Source organism: Cervus canadensis, chromosome 27 (assembly GCF_019320065.1).
Source record: "Cervus canadensis isolate Bull #8, Minnesota chromosome 27, ASM1932006v1, whole genome shotgun sequence".
Lineage (NCBI taxonomy): Eukaryota > Metazoa > Chordata > Mammalia > Artiodactyla > Cervidae > Cervus > Cervus canadensis.
Window position 1 is genome coordinate 21,273,573 of NC_057412.1, and position 18,589 is coordinate 21,292,161.

Sequence of the window (18,589 nt, forward strand, 5' to 3'; positions counted from 1 at the left end):
TGTAAAAGAAATTGATAATTATAACAGTATTTACAAAAAGTTCATCTTTAGTAGCCATAATTTTACTTTCTCAGATCCATCTCTGGTTTTTAGTTCACTTACCAGGCAGTGGCTAGGGTGATATGAATCTGGAAAGTGAAAGCTGATAGGTCATTTGCTTTAATATTTTTAAATGTAAAAATAAAGTAGGCATACAGTTTCCATTAATTTCTTATAAGATTTTGTAGTCAAGTGACTATGGGAGCCACCAAATCCATAGATAAGAGTCTTAATTGTCACTGGATAATATATTGAGAATGCAGGCAGCAAAATAATTTGATTTCTTCTTCATAAGACTGATTACCTATGCCAGTAAATTTTTGCTCACATTTTTAGTTAAGTAACGTGCAGAATTTTTCCAGTGTATAAATTTAGAGTAAGTCAGAGAACTAGGAAATCATCTTTCCTGATATTTGCCTAGAGGACTGACATAATCAGATTTGCAATTTATAACTGCATTGTAAATGACACATTGGAGGGACTGGAAGTTTAGAGTCAGAGATGTCTTCTAGGAAGCTATTTCAACCCAGGAGGTGAGAATTTGGAGAAGACCATGTAAAGAAAAGAAATCAAGAATTAAAAAAAAGATAGAACCATCAGGATACTTGCAGTGATATAAATATTCAGCATCCTTACTGCAGTAGGAGATATTCAAACTCATGTGATAATATTGTGTAGACCTAAATACATGCACACACACACACAGAACAAATAATACAGAGGAAACATGAATAAGATTTGTGGATTTTATCCAAGCAGATCAACATCCTGGTTGTGTGTGTGTGCTCAACCGCTCAGTCTTGTCCAACTCTTTGAGATCCCATGACCTGTAGCCCTCCAGGCTCCTCTGTCCATGGGATTTTTCAGGTAAGACTACTGGAGTGAGTTGCCATTTCCTCCTCCAGGGGATCTTCCTGACTCAGGGATGGAATTTGCATCTCCAGTGTCTCCTGAATTGTAGGCGGATTCTATACCACTGGTGCCACCTGATACTATACTATCGTTGTGCAAATTGTTACACTGGGAGCCACTGGGTAAAGTGTTGTTACAACAGGGAGCAGCTAGGTAAATTCAAAATAGGGAGGTCTCTTTGATTACTTCTTACAACTGTCTATGAACCTGCAATGATCTCAGTGAAGGTTTCAATGAAAAGAACAGGCAGGACTTGGTAACTGATGAGCTGTAAGTACAGCAGAGATGAAAATGTTTAGGCTGACACATTGGACAAATGATGATGATGCCATTCATGGCATAAAAAGACGAGGAGAAGAAAGATTGGAGGAAAGTTGTTGATGCCTGCTGAACTGTCTGTTGGGTACGTACGTAATAAAAAGGCATAGAGCTAAAGGGAGACTCTTAACCTGGTGATATAGAGTTTAGAGACATCAGAAGGAGTAATGTTTGCAGATAAGAGAATGCTTAAGATTACCTGCTACTAGTAAGTCTAATATTTTAGGGTTCCAACCCTATCTGAGAAAGTTTGAAGGTATAGTGCATGAAAATTTAAAAGAGTCAGGGAATAGGTAAAACATTTCCTTAGTAGTCTCACTGAATCACCCATTAGTCCATAGTGAGATTATCTGTGATGGATGGTATTTGCTCTCTTCTCCACCTCTTAAGATGAGTTCCTTCCACAAAACGGAATTCCAAATTCCAGGGACCAGGTTCCAAAGTTGAGGAGGGTGTCACAATTTAATTTCAAACCATTGATTGTGAATTTCTGAATTCTAAACATTTCACCACTGCCACTGTTTTGCAATATCAAAACAAAAAAAAAATTGAAATTTTTAAAGACCCAAGATACATATGGGCTTGAAAATGTAATAGTGGGAAAAAGTTTATAGGTTTAAATTCAAGTACTCAATTTAAAAATGCAGAGAATGCAATTTAACACATTTTCTCTGATTAATCAGCTGTTTAAAGACCTCTGGGCTTCCCCGGTGGCTCAGATGGTAAAGAATCTGCCTGCAATGCAAAAGACCCAGTTTTGATCCCTGGGTGGGGAAGATCCCCTGGAGAAGGGAATGGCTACCCACTCCAGTATTCTTAGGGCTTCCATGATGGCTCAGATGGTTAAGAATCTTCCTGCAATGTAGGAGACTCAGGTTCGATCCCTGAGTTGGGAAGATCACCTGGAGAAGGGAATGGCAACCCACTCCAGTATTCTTGCCTGGAAAATTCCATGGACTGAGGAGCCTAGCAGCCTACAGTCTATGAGATGTAAAGAGTCAGACGTGATGGAGGGGCTAACTAAAGATATCTGTTGCATAGTAAGTCCTCATACAATTAAAAATAACATCCTGGGATAATAGAATGAATCAGTCCCCCCGTGTTATTGACATTTAGGTTCAGATCAACAGCAAAAATTGAGTCAATACTAGATCTTATAAAACAAAGTCTTCTGGAGAGTGGGAGAGAGAAAAATGTGTTTAAAAGAGCTCTTTTCTTTTAAATGAATGCCTGTTACATTGGAGAACAGACTAAAATGTTTCCTCAAATCTTAACTCTTTGCATATTTTATTGACCCTCATGATATTTTTCTGGAAAAGAACATATTCTATATTTTTCTCATCATCTGTTGATCTGTTGGATGAGAGAAACAAACTTGTACCATTTCATTTTTATTCATCGTCACTTACAACTTTAGCAAAAGTTGTCTCTTATTCTTTCTTTCTTAAGCTTCTTATTCAAATGAAAGATTTTTCTCCTTCAATGTAAAACTTCCTACTATTTCAAGTAAACATCTTTGTAAGATATTAGTATGATTTTGATTTGGATCCATTTTAATATTCTTTAAGCTGTATATTTGATATTTTATGTTAACATTAATGTTTGTTTTAGGTCCTTCTTTATTTTTCATCATCTAATCCTCAAAAAGCAATCAATTTTTATCCAGTTTTATATTAAAATACAACTATTTTAAATGTTTCTGTTTTAAAAGAAAAGCAATCTTGCATTCTTATAAATTTTTTTATTAATTTCAGTGTGAAATTTACTCTACCAAAAATTGCTTAAGCTTTCAACTAACTTGCAATATGTTATACAAGTTGCCTTAATAAGGAAAATGTTTCATTAAAAGTTACATATGTGAAATCTGGGATTTTTCTTGATGTTATTTACAAAACATCCTTTTTTAATGGTTCTATTGTTATTGTGTGAATTTTGCTCTGATCATTGCCCATTGCTTCATCTCTTTTTAAAAATCATTTTCAGATATTTTTCCAAAATTTGTAGCCTACTCCATCTCTCCTATTTGACTGCGGTCTTCCACACCGCAGATATTTCGCAACATATAACGGAATACATTACAGTCTCTATTTTTTTTTTTTTTCCTAAACATCTCTTCTTAATCTGAATGACCTACTTTGATTTATTTCCCCATTACCCTTTACTACTAATACATTTCTGATTTTAATTGAATGTAAGGTATAATGCAGGCTTGGAGTGTTAAGTGATGACTGTTTTCTTTATTTGAGTGTGGGGGTCATCACATTTTTATCAACTTTTCTTCTTTCCTAATGATCAGCATCCAGTTAAAGAAGCTGGAAGTATCTTTTCAGGCACATTTATCCATCTGTCAACCAAGATTGAATTTGTGAAAGGTGAATGGTTATTATTATTGTATTCTCAGGCACAGTTCCCTAATCTCATTGTCTTTGTTTTCTGAGGAGGTTGGTGTTTGGCTTTTTGAATTTTCTCTTTTTTTTTTTTTTTCAGGAAAAATAGCAGAGTATCATAAAATCCAACTAAAATAACATGGGTCAGAAAAGTATAATGAATGAATTCTAATCTCTACCTCTTCATCAGTGTGATAGCCATTCATCACTTATTTAATTCCATATGATTAGTTCCTTATGTATGAAATGTGAGGTTGATTCACTGCATGCTCTAGGGCAGACACAGTGATAAAGAAATGAAATGAGTACCAGTTTCGGCAAGCTCACAGATGCTTATGCAAGAATTTTTGTTTTATTTGAGAGTCAGTTCTGCATAGGGGTCTTGTGTTTCTGTATATCTTGTAAGTAGAGGCTCTGATGCCTTTTGTTCTGGCCCGTATTTCCCATAGAGTGAACAGTCTTGGAAATTAGCAGTGGTGTCTCTCTGCTAGACAGAAGGCAGTTTTATTTACTCTTCAATATAATAAAGTTACTGTTTCTTTCTAAGACACATGTTGGGCAGATTTACATTCAGCATCTTATAAAAGATTGGCAGACTTGTGCTTACTAAGGGAGAGAGGGATTGGAGGAGGTTGGATTGGGAGTTTGGGACCAGCAGATGCAAACTATTATACGTAGGATGGCTAAACAGCAAGCTCTATTGTGACGCACAGGGGATTATATTCAATATTCTATAATAAACCATAATGGAAAAGTTTTTTTTTTAGATGTTGGAGCTTCCTAAGTTTGGGGGTCCTTGGCTGTGATGCAAACACACTATGTCCATAGAATCAACAATGGGCCCACATCTCATTTCTAACCTCTTGGGATTTAGGAAACAAGGAGAACAAACCCCCGTGAACAGGAAGCTCATGCTGTCTACTAAACCATGAGTAGTAAAATCCTTTATTTCTGACCCAGGAGTCTTGTGTTTGCTGTCAGCATACATGCGTCTATGTCACACTAACTTAATAACTTACAAGTATAGTAAAATCTGAACCTTCCACAGTTCTTGACACTCTGGTATAAAATGGTGGGCAACAGAAATCTTTAATGAAGTAAATAAATAAAACTATTCTATAACCCTAAAATATTCAGAAGTAGAAAACATATTTGGCAGTTTTCTCTATATAGTCAAAAACATAGTTAGAATCACTCTGCAGAAAAGAATGGTGGTCCAGGTGAAGGCCAAGTATATGTACGTGTGAACACGAAGGCTGGTGAATTAGATGCACGTATCCTGGGGGAGGGGAGAATATATACAATACATTTAGTAAATCCAAAAAGTGAACATAAACTTCCAGTTTCAACAAATCATATAGTACTGATGCTATTGGGCATGAGAGATGGTGATCATGGAAGTAGAATAGAAAATAATAAAGAATGACTTTCTGAAGAGAAAAGAGTCTCTACGGTGATTGTGAGATGAGAGAACCAAAATCTGCAGAAGTCAAATTGGAGAAAGACTAGGAAGAGGTATTTGCTTTGATTAATAGAAGAACACTGGAAATATTTCAAGGACAATTTCAGTTGAGAGGTGAGTGTAGAAGGCTGAATGGAAATGACTAAAGAATAAATGGTATCCATTGATGCTTTCAAATTGTGATGCTAGAAAAGACTCTAGAGAGTCCCTTGTATAGCAAGGAGATCAAACCAGTCAATTCTAAAGGAAACCAACCCTGGATATTCATCAGAAGAACTGATGCTGGAGCTGAAGCTCCACTTTGGCCACCTGAAGTAAGTGAAGACCTTACTCTTTGAAAAAGACCCTGATGCTGGGAAGAATTGAAGGCAGGAGGAGAAGGGGCAACAGAGAATGAGATGGTTAGATGGCTAACAGACTCAATAGACATGTGTTTGAGTTAACTCCAGGAGATAGTGAAGGACAGGGAAGCCTGGTGTGCTGCAGTCCATGGGGTTGCAAAGAGTCAGGCAGGACTTAGCAACTGGACAGAAATCCTTTTGTTGATAGACATTTAGGTTCCTTCCATGTCCTAGCTATGTAGTACATATATACAACGGGATATTACTCAGCCATGAAAAGAAACAAATGTGAATCAGTTGAACTTATGTTAATTAACCTAGAGTCTGTTATACAGAGTGAAGCAAGTCATAAAGAGAAAAACAGATAACCTATAACATTGCATGAATGTGGAATCTAGAAAAATGGTACAGATTAATCTATTTGTAAAGCAGAAATAGAGATACAGATGTAGAGAACAAACATGGATACCAAGGGGAGACGGGTGGTGGGATGAATTGGGAAATTGGGATTGACATATATATATGCTATTGATTGACTATGTGTAAGATAGATAGTTAATGAGAACCTACCATATAGCACAGGGAACTCTATTAAATGCTCTGTGGTAACCTAAATGGGAAGGAAATTGAAAAAGAAGGGATATATGTATAAATACAGCTGATTCACTTTGTTGTATAGTAAAAACTAACACAGCATTGTAAAACAATTATACTCCATTAAAAATTAATAAAACAAAACAAATTTATCTTATTAGCCAAAAAATTAAATAGTTTCAAAGAACATTTATTTTAAAAGATAAAATCGTGCTTCATGCAAACATAAAGCAGACACATACCAAAGCTTTTATTTAATTCATTAATTGATGAAGGAGGCAGTAAGAAGACATCAGTAATTCACAGAAGGCTTCAAAGGACCACTCAAGAATGCTGAAATGATTTACAAATATACGTAAAACTGGTGAATATTCACAGAACAATAATCAACCATGTATCCACTAGGTGCAATTTGCATTTCTGCTAATATTCCATAACTTACAGTGGCAAAATGGTTCAAAAACATTGGAAGGCAGAGATAAACCTGAAAGATCCACTGGGAAGAACCTCTAGTGGGGGTTTTTAACATTTCATATTTTTTCACAGTTTTTCTTGTGATAGGATATAAGGAAATGCTGAAAGTGAAAACAGAAAGATGTAGGAAACTGAAACAAATTTTGCAATGCCTTATATTAGGAAAGATACTGAAATGAGATTATGACAGGAACAACTAAATAATTCCATAATCTTGATATGTAATTCACTTTTCAATGTGAATTTCTTATCAACAGTAAGAGCAGTTAGAATCCCAGCTAAGTTATGTTCAAATTTCGCTTTTAGCACAATGTTTTTGTTTTTTTTAACTTTGCAAATAAAAGCTTTCTCTGAATTCTGGCATAGAACAGAGAACTCTTCTGTTTGAAATGATAGAAAGGATGCTAGAGCACCTTTCCTTCATCTTCTTCACCTGTAAAACCCTAAGATATTTTTCAGTAACTAATGTAAATTTCTTATACAATTTTAAGGGAGGTGCAAGTTTCTATTCTTTATCAGATCATATCCTATATGGCTTTTCCTAAGCTGTACATGCTTATATAGTTTGCATTGAAGTTTGGATTTTGGATTTATTGTATTGTTATATTATTCTGTTGTTTAACCTGCCTCATGATCATATGCAACAAGTTAATTTTAATATACAAAAGGATTAAATTTAATTTAAAATTTAGTTAGTCATACCTAGTGAAAATTAAAGTGGCAAAATATTTTAACATGAAACAATATAAAATTAAAGTGAGCTTAGAAGTATTTTTATTGCTATGATTGTCATTATATTAAATAGATTCTCATCTCATAGTAGAAAAAAGTAGTATGTATATATTTTTTCTGTTGGTTATATATATTAGAATATATTTTTCATGTATGATTGAACTGATATATTCTATTGAACAATTCTGTCTCTGTTATACTGTTCAACTTATATTTTATAGATGTAGTAGGTAGTGATTGAGAAAGGCCACTGTATAATTGATACGGGGGAAGGTATGACAAAATTTTATAGAAAAGGTAGCTTTCTTTTGGATCCATTTTAACTACTATTATTGAAGGAAATGTATAACGTGGCCCTTTGAAATCTAATTTTAGAAATTATTTTTTCATTCAGTTGGCTTTTTATGCAGCATAAGCCTGTTGTCACATTTAAAAACCTGTCATGTGGGCTCAAGATCTTGTTTTTAATCATGAGACCTGTGACAAAAGGGATCACTTTGAGTCTACTACTCCTTGACACATTTTATTAGGTCTTATAGTACAGTGAACTGAACTACTATATTTAAGAATTAAGACCCAAACACTTAATATATATTAAATGTTAAGATTTAGTTTTTGTGAAAGAATATGAACATTTGGTGACTTGAATAAAATTTAACTAGCTTTCCTTTTCTTCTCCCCCCCCCCTTTAATTAATTGAATTAGTGACTTACTCTGAGATAATGCCAAAATGTTGATGGCATATGAAAAGTTATTTTTTTAATTTCAGTGAACTTTCTATCTTTTTTTAAAGAACAAACTTCTTGTTTTTCTGGACAAGCAAAATAGCAAAGGGCACAGAATGGAAAAGGTTGTTTTTGCTGACTTTGACTCAGCTGAGTGGTTTTCATAGGAGAACACTGAGTTTTTATTTTTGTGACTGCTCCTTTTCTTTCTATTGTATAACATTTTCCTATCTTGTTTCTATACCCAGGGTTACCTCTAAGGCCGGTTAGTAGCTTTTCTAATTTTCTCCCACATGTGACATTTTGGAAACTTCATGACAGACAAAGGGCGAAAAAAAATCACTTATGGTCTTCAAGAACATCATGCTCTTAAACCAAGTTTTGCAAACTCAAAAATCCCTAGAAATCAGAAATGTAATAGCAATGTAGGAAGAAGATGAACTTTGAGAAACATAGGTGTGGTTGACATACACCAAGCTGAACATTCATGCCTACAACCTGATGAGTCTGGAACTAAGTCTACATCTATGAAACCATCACCTCAGTCTATTCTGTAAGCGTGTCCATTATCTCCAAAAGTTTCTTTCTGCCCTCTTTATTTATTAAGAATATTTATTATCTATTCTCTTAGTAAATGTTAAGTACACACTTCAGTATCATTAACTGTAGGCTCTATAAGTGGTTACAAAAAGAAAAAAAAAAAGGAACAAGGGGGAGAAACCAGGGCTTTGGACAAGTTGGGGAGCATTTATACTTGGGAGAACATAGCTACTGCCTACTCCCAGGAAGTTGCTGCCAGATCTTCTGAAAATTTAAAGAGTTGGAAATTCAAACTTTTATGCAAAATCTCTTGGCTGTTAAGTGTTGGCAACTTAATCAGAGTTAACGTCAACAGCAGTCACATTTCGCAAGCTAAATCTCTGCAGGCCAAATTCAGCAAGGACTACAACCCAAGAAACTTTATAAGTAGTATATTTCGGCTATCCACGCAGCTCCCAGCCCTCTTTGAGCTCTGATCTCTTGGAGACGACAGAACTGCAAGAGTAAACTTCCTTCTTCTCTAAAAAAACTTTGTTCACATTGCTGCAAAAGTCTTTAACAAATACTGTTCAATCACAGCATGATATTTCTTAAGCAACCGTGGTCACTGATTACTGTTGAGGAGGGTTACCAGAAATGGCTCAGATGGTAAAATATCTGCCTGCAATGCGGGAGGCCTGGGTTTGATCCCTGGGTTAGGAAAATCCCTGGAGAAGGGAACAACTACCCACTCCAGTATTTTTGCCTGGAGAATTCAATGGACAGAGGAGCCTGGCAGGCTACAGCCCATGAGATTGCAAAGAGCTGGATATGACTGAGCAACTTTCACATTCTCCAGATTGGAATTCCGAAGATTTAGGTTTCATGAAATTGAGTGAGAAATGAGAAATTTCATTTAAGTTTTGCCTTATATGCTTGTTGTGATGATGAAATGTGATAATATATTATAAAGTACTTTGTAGATTAGAAAGAACAGATATATCAGCTACCACCAGAATTCCAAGTTAGTATTACGTAATGATAGCTTTTAAACTGATAAGAACAGATACTACACTTGATCTTAGCCAAAAGGCTGAGAAGCTAGTATTACTTAATGATAGCTTTTAAAACTTACGTGTTATCTCCTCACTTGTTGTTTTCCTGCTGGTCTCTATTCCTCCTGTAACACAATGTAAATTTTTCTGGCTTTTTATCAGTGTACCTTGGCCCATGACTCTAGTTCTGACTTAATAGTATTGCAGTGGCTCTTCCTTTTCATGAGAACTCTGATCTCTAGGTTAAAAATCTAGAATGCTGACCACATTTGTTCCTACCTTACTTGTCCTACAAAACGATTCTCTAGTGTTTTCTCTGTATAATTTTCTTTCCATGCAAGTTCCTTCCATAAAACTGTTTTCTCTTCAGGAGCAGATGCCATCTTAGAGTGAAATACTAGGCAAGTATTTGGCTCAGTGGAAATGAATCCACCATGCAGGAGATGTGGCAGGAGCTTCTGGTTTGATCCCTGGATCAGTAAGATCCCCTGGAGGAGAAAATAGTAACCCATTCCAGTATTCTTGCCTGGGAAATCCCATGAACAGAGGAGCTTGGTGGTCTACAGTCCATGGGGTTGCAAAAGATTTGAACACAACTTAGTAACCAAACAACAATGAATTCTATAAAGAAAATAAATTATTTGCAAAACTGCTGTATTTTCTAGCAAGCAGTTATGAACTTACATCTGAATTCTCTTGCTGCTGCTACATAGCCCCTTTTCTCACTCAAGCTGAGGTCTTAAGACAAGGAAGTTCTCAGGCATTTTATCTACTTTGGGGCCTTTACTTGAACCATACCCTTCAATTGATCCTCATCACCAACATTCTATCAGTGAAGAAGATGTTCTCTTTCAGGATCTAGTAGAAAACACATCATCTTCATTTAAATTTTCTCAGTTTTCCCAATTGATCTACTTCATATCTATCAACCCTTAAATATCAACTTGTGATAAAATATTTATTTCTGTTTCATTGGATTATTTGAAACATAATAATCCTCATAATAAACCTCTTATTCTTAACTCTACTTAAGTTATTCAAAGGCCTGGGACATTTATTTTAATGAATATAATAATAACAATAGTCACTATTTATTGCTTACTTTTCATATTTTGAGCTCCTGCCAAGTGTTTTACGTTTGTGTGTGGGTGTACTCAGTTGTGGCTGACTCTTCATGACCCAATAGACTGTAACGCACCAGGCTCCTCTGTCCATGAGATTTTCCAGGCAAGAATTCTGCGGTGGGTCGCCTTGCCTTCTCTGGGGGATCTTCCCAACTCAGGGATCAAACCCGTGTCTCTTGCATCTCCTGCATTGACGGATGGATTCTTTACCCCTGTACCACCTGATTATACATTTACTATCTCATTTAAGCTTCACAAAAGTCCTGTGAGGTAAATAGTATTGAGTCCCTTTGTACAGAAGAGAGAGTGAAGACACTGTTCTCTCATCTTCCCAGCAAAGAAAAGTCAGAGCTAGAATTTGAACCAGACAGTACAGGATGAAGTTGTTCAGTTGTTCAGTCATGTCCAACTCTCTGTGACCCCATGGATTGCAGCACACCAGGCTTCCCTGTCCTTCACCAACTCCTGGAGTTTGCTCACACTCGTGTCCTTTGAGTCGGTGGTGCCATCGAACCATCTCAAAGTTCTCTGTGCATAAAAGTATTCAGCACATTTTTAATGGAACCAGCGGGCCAATTTGCTGTTCAAATTCTTTAACTCATAGGATTCTCTGTTTCATCACTGATAAGAAACAGCAACAAAAATTTTGGAAAGTATATACCAGTTCGTGAAATGATCAAAACTAAAGGTAAATATGCTCTTCTAAAGGGAACTCTTCAATTTTAATTTTTTCAATAAGAAAACCATATATGAGAAAATAGGAATATGATGGTTTTCAAAGTAAGATGTTTTCTTTTTAGAGAAAATGCAAAGTTGTTTTATTTTTTCCAAATGTTTGTCAAATTATGGTCAATTAGCCAAATAATATCCTCTGCCTGTTTTTGTAAATAGAGTTTTCTTGTAACACAGCCATGCCCAGTCATTTCCCTATTGTTGATAACTGCTCTCACATTTCAGTGGCAGTGTTGAGTAGCTACCTTGTAAGGAAAGATTTTCTGCCCCTGTTCTAAATAAAAGACATTTTAAAACTTGCATGTCTTCTCTCTTTGACACAGAATTACACTTGGAAGAAATGCACATATCTAAATGGTTCTTAAATTCTACACTCAAGATTATATTTGCATCTTCAGGAGTCATATAAAATAACACTGGGAATCCTCATGAACATTCTGAAGATTACCTACCAAAAAGAAGTGAATGACTCACCCAAGCTTACTATAATAGCTTGAGCTCACGCAACTTTATTATACCATTGTTCTACCTACACTGAACAATGTATAACTGCTGCCCTCCATGCTTCCATTAAGTTTGTCTGAAATTCAAGGAATAGCTGATTAAAAATTGTATATGATTATATTTACAAGAAACTATAAAAGCTCCATGCATTAAATTACATTGTCTTCCCTTAAATTCCTCAAGTAATGACTTTTAATCATTAGGAAATAGCTGTACATTCCATTAGTTATTTAAAATCTCCACGTTCCTCTGATACTTAAATTGAAATATTTTTAGTTGTCTCCAACAATGGAACATATGAAATGAATGTCGTTTTCTCTATAAGCATATTCTTTGCATTGATGTTTAACCATATTGACTGTATTTCAGATAATGTAGAAAGGATTCCTGTTGTTAATTCATGGCACAGAATCTCTTTGAGTGATGTTTCCATTGTCATAGCATCCTATACATTTCACAATACAGTTCTTAGAATGCTCTATTAGTCAGACTATCTCTTTGACCATATATTCAAATGAACTGTAGAGGTTATTAACTTGCCCTTGGCAAATAGATTTATTTTTCTAAGACAAATGCTTTTATAAATTCAGTGTGTGACAGTTTTATTACAAATTGTAAATAGAATGCCCTGCCAGATTTTTATGACAGCCATTGCTAACTCATTTGAGCCCTTATTACATTTCAAGCTTTCATGTTTGTGTGTGGTTTTTTTTTTTTTTTTTTTTTTTTTTGATCACTCACAAGACTATATTGAGATGTTGAGATGTTGCAAGTTTTACATTTTAGTGTTGGATTTATATAGTTGGCCCTTTCAATAGTAGCCTAGTTTAGGGAGTTTGTATCTATCAAACATTAAATTTAATACTTATATTTGCAATAGTCTTTCTCCCATTTCTATTCTAATATGTTTGATGTTTCTTTACAAATACGGAAGTGTAGCAAGTGATAAAATTACAAATTTATCAATAGCTATTTTGAATTTCATTAGACTCATATTTTTGTTTGCTTATGTAATATAAATATGGTATTACTGTATAATGCTGAAATATTTTAATGATTTTAGTATTCAAACATGTACTTAAGGTTAAAAATGAAAGATACATTAAGAATGGTCACTCTATACCCTTTACTCTAAGAACAATGGCTTCCTAGCTGACCTTTGGCAAGTCACTACACCTTTTTGTCTGTCAAATCTACACCATCATATCTAAATTCATGACCTGTAATCCAGTAAGGGCCTAACACATGTTACAGGTTACCATTAAGAAAATGCTATAAGTCACTTGATGCAATTGTTTTTCATTAACGAACTGGTTTGTCAGCTCTGGCTATCATCACAAAACACAATAGACTGTGTGGTTTACATAGCAGTAATTTATTTCCTCACAGTGCTGGAGGTTGGAAGTCCAAACTCAAGATACTCCCAGGGTTGGTTTCTAATGTAGCCTTCTCTCTTGGCTTTTAGGTAGTTAGCCTCTCTTTGGGTCCTTGAAGACCCTTCCTCTGTGCATGGGCATCCCTGGTATCTCTTTTTCCTATCAGTTGTGTTGGATTAGGACCCTGCCCTATGGCCTCATTTTGCCTTAATTACCTCCTTAAAGGCCTTATCTCAAATACAGTTATGTTGGGGGGTAGGGCTTTCACATATGAATTTGGGGGCACACAATTCACTTTATAACATGCAATAATATTACTTACTATAAGTTTATCTTCTCCCTACTTAATAGAGTTTTTGAAAGCATAAAGTTCAAGTGGACTGCCTATTATTCATTTGATTCACAACTATATTACCATGTAACTCCTAGTTTTCAGGGTGAATCAGAAAAACTAGACTAACGTATTGAAATATAAACACATATAAAGTTTTTCACACAGCTGTACTTAGACTTTTGCTCCCACAGGTATAGTTATTAATCAGTCAGTTATCTGTTGGCAGGAATTCAAATTAGAGACTTGTTTCAATATTACTTGCTTTGCAAAAACATTGAAATAACTGTTTCCCCATATTCAAAATGAAGCTTTATACCATTGACCTCTCACTTCTTAAAACTCTCTGTGCCTTGGCTTTTGAGAGATTTGCTTTGATACAAGTATATGTAAATCAAGTTTCCCAATAGCCTGTGAGCTTTTGGATAGTCATGCTTTATCCATCTTTTGTATCACTAATACATAGTATACTTTCAAACTCATATATACACTCAATACATTATGGGTGGATGAAAATATGAATCTAAGTAAATTAATAAATACACTGATGAATCCATAAATGTAAGAAGCACACCTATCTTTCATATGACCTAAAAACCAATGTTTGTAATTTTCCTACTTTTTTGGAAAGGCTGGTGTTTTCAACTTTTCATGCAGTAGTCAGATCGATTTTGTCTCTTTGGTATATTTATTTATTTACCTGATATATTTAGTTTCTTTTGTATATTTCACACTTCCCCTGTATATTTCACACTTCCCCTGTATTCAAAATATCAAAACCAATGCTTACATGTAAGTCCTTTCCATATTACACAATTGACACAGAATATTAACCTAACTGTGATTGTTTGAATTGGAGTTTCTAGAGAAAGGGATTGATCTTCTGTTCTCTGTTCACACAGAGATTAAAAGGAAAGAAATCAGAGTATGAGTGAAGTTAGACGATTAAGGATAATAATAAGGAGGTTGCAAGAAATTCTTTGTACTACAAGTGGGAAAGGCTACTATTGGATTTTATAAAATCCCTTTCCTTAGATGTGGTTAAAAAATGGAATTGACTGTCAAATTTCTGAAAGAGTTTAAGAATAGTGCTTATTGAAGTCAGGATATGTCCTGGGTGATTTCTCAAAGGTCATTTCCACTTCACTTATATAAACATTGAAGTAGAGGTTCAAGGGAACCTCAGTGGCACATAAGTGCTTCGCCTCTGCTGGCTGCTGAAGGGAAGATATAAGACAAACCATCCCTTTAAACACATATTTCTCCTCTGTCTAGAACTGTGGTTCTCATCTCTTTCATTTTTGTATAACCAAGGATATAATAGACACTGCTCAGAAGCATGACACATTTCCATAGATAACCCCAGTTTATGTGCTGCAGCAAATATAAATTCAGTCCCTCAGATTTGTATAACCTTGTCTCTCAGCCGGTAAAGAATCTGCCTGCAATGTGATCCCTGGGTTGGGAAGATCCCCTGGAGAAAGGAAAGGCTACTCACTCCAGTGTTCTGGCCTAGAGAATCCCATGGACTATACAGTTCATGGCGTCGCAAAGAGTCAGACAGGACTGAGTGACTTTCACTTTCACTACACTCTAGCTGAGAGAACATGAACTCACAATGGCCTGGCATGTAAAAGAGGTGGTGTAATGAGAAAGGTTCAGTTTTTCTCCTTCTGTTTCTTCCCTGTGAGTCTCTTTTGTTACTCACACAGAACACTTCACCTCTGGTCACCCAATGTGTGGAGGTTTTCTTCACACCAAGCAGTTTCTGCAATGCCGCTGGGTTTCCCACTGTTTAATTCAATTTTGACGTTGTCTACAGGGAGATAGCATCAGATTCCACAGGTTAAGGGCTTAGTCTCATCAGACTGATTCACCCTCACCTCAGACACCAGTCTCAAACCCAGACTGTCTCCTGGTCTTCTGACCACCAGCTATAGATAGTAGATTCCAAAAACGCAGTCCTTGACCCCTCGTTCAATTGTATATGACTCACTGTAACCCCATGGACAGTAGGCTTCTTTGTCCAGGGGCTCTCTAGGCAAGAATACTGGAGTGAGTAGCCATTCTCTTCTGCAAGGGATCTTCCCAACCCAGGGATCGAACCTATGTGTCCTGCAGCTCCTACATTGCTGGCAGATTCTTTACTGTCTGAACCATCAGGGGAGTCCTGGTGCAGTCCTTGGGTTTGATTAATTTGCTAGAGTAACTCATAGAACTCAGGGAAACATTTACTTTCACTTGTCAGTTTCTTAGAATATGATAGAAAGATACAGATGAACACATAGATGAAAGATATGCATAGGGTAAGGGCAAGATATATGGGAGAGGTGGAAGATTTCATGCCCTCTTCAGACATGCCACACTTCCTAGCATCTCCATGTGTTCACCAACCCAGAAGCTCTTGGAACCCTGTGTTTCGGGGATTTTTACAGAGGCTTCATCAGGATGGTGTGGTTGACCATTATCTCTATTCTCAGCCCTTCTCCCCTCTCAAGAGAGTAGGGAGTAGGATGAAAAATTCCCAACTTCTAATCATGGCTTGGCCTTTATAGCGACTGGCCTCATCTTAGAGCTCTCCATGAGCCTACTCAGAGTTGCCTCGTTAGAACAAAAGACACTCCTATCACCAAATAAACTAGAGGCATCTTCTATTCTAATAAAAAGGCCAAATATTAGAACTGAAGATGCCCTCAGTGCTCTTATTACTTCGGAAATTACAAAGATTTCAGGAGACCTGTGCCAGGAACTGGGGACAATACCAATGTCTATTTTCCATCATCTTATAGGTGGCATCAAACTGTGAGTGTGCTCATTATCCTAAATGATGACTCCTTTCTCCCCCTCCTGCACTTTACTTTTAAGACTTTCTACTCATTGTTCTGGACACAGCTTAGATTTATGTTTTGCTAAGCATTTCACTTGAGAACCTTTAATACTACCTGATCCATAATGATTGGTGAATAAATGAGTAAACTAAATCATGAAAATTATGCTAGGAAATTTCCTGGTGGTCCAGTGATTGGCACTTCTCAATTTCACTGCCGTGGGCCTAGGTTGGATCCTTGATCAGGGAACTAGGATCCCACAGGTCTGGTGGTGCATGGCCAGAAAAAAATTAAAATAAGTAAATAATGCTAGATATATCTTTTAAAAAGATGGAAAAAAAGAAGGAAGAAAGAAAGCGAAGGAAGAAGTATGAAAATAGCATATTTTCCTCTGTTACCTCTAGTTGATGCAGAAGAGTTAAAAGAATATTAAATCTAGAGTACAGGTCTATATATGCCACTTGAAAGCTTAGAGACCTTGGGCAATCAATTTTCTTTGTAGATGGGAGCCTCAGTTTCATAAACAGTAAAACAGAGATAAGAGCAGCTCCTCTGCCTGCTTACAAGACTTTTTATCATGCTGAATGGATGTACTTTGAATTTCTTGGTAGATTTTAGCCATGTAAAATGTTAGGGATATTTTCTTCATGATTAGTGCCTTTAATAGTCACTGTTCCTGGTAGGTGGCTCATCAGATTGATTAAAACAAACTTACTTATCTTTATAGTAATATGAAAATTAATCAATCATTTGAGTACAAAGGGGAAAAAAAGGCAAAAACTAAGCAAAATAAAGCCAAACAGGACAAGAAATACTTTTTGAATTGTATTTGTCTTTGACTTGGAGAGTTCTTTCTTAAAGGAGTAACTGTTTAACTTACCATGTGTCTAATTTTTAACCATTGTTCCTTGCCAAGTGCTGTGTCTCCACATTGCACTGAGGACATGTGTACAAGAAGAATGAAAAAGAATTAAGAGACAGTCAGTACTGGGGAAAGTGGGGATCTAGCCTCCACTACAGATTGCCTGTGTTTGATGCCAAAGCAGCTAGTAGGTTTAAGTGAATAAATAGCATCTGTCACTATAGAACTCTTACAACCTAGTCATTGAAACCAATAAATAAATGGATTTGTATTGCCTCATATGGGCAGAACCTCTTGTCCAATTCCCTTTTGCTAATCTGTACAGTAAGGCTATGGACGCATGCATATATGCATTTGTTAAAGATGCCAACTCGATAGCACATGGACAGCACATTTATCCCCCTCCCTGGGTTCTCTGACTTTTTCTTTGCCAACTCTCTTTCTCTCTGTGTCTTTCTCATGCACGTAGCCTTTATCCCATTGAGATGAATGACTCAATCTTTGCACTTAATGATAAAATCAGACTCAATAAATATTGGCTCTTAAAATATTTCTGAAGAGACTAACTTGCTTGTCTCAAGAGAGACAGCTTTATGTACAAAACCTATCTGGCGTATTCTTTTTTTAAATCTGCCATTCCAGTTGTCTGTTTTTCTGATATGTGTCACTTAAAATGAGCATATGCTTCATCTATATTACTAATAATTGTGTTGAGCTTTTTAAAAGTCTATGCATGCTCTATAAATACAAATTTTCCAACATAAACACATGAGAGCATGATATTTACTACAGTGCCTGAGGAGGCACTTGATTCTCAAGGGCAGGAATTTTAAGTGAAGTGTTTTGTGTCCTGATATTCAGGTAAACTAGCACTTGTCAAACACTATGACCCCTGGCTGATCTCTCTGTGTTTTTATGTTTCAGTAGGACCATATTTTTACCTCATCTCATTAGTGTATGTAATACAGCTTAGGAAAAAAGAATTAAAATTATCCATAATTTTTATATATCCATTGTATATATACAATGGTCCATTATATATATATTTTTAAAAATATATATATATTATATATTTTTAATAATATATATATTTATTTATATATGTATTTAATATATATTTATTTATTTATGTATTTTATATATATATATATATATATATATATATATATTTGTTGTATACCAGAAACTAAAATAGCATTGTAAATAAACTATACTTCATCCAAAAAAAATCCAAAATTATGGACCACCAGAGGTTGTTAGAAACAAGTTATTAC

The 18,589-nt window shown here is 35.6% G+C and overlaps 1 pseudogene; it reads right to left on the minus strand.

Moving 5' to 3' along the window:
- Positions 1-9,470: 9,470 nt before the first annotated feature.
- On the minus strand, positions 9,471-9,608 carry LOC122428996 (annotated as a pseudogene).
- Positions 9,609-18,589: the final 8,981 nt, after the last annotated feature.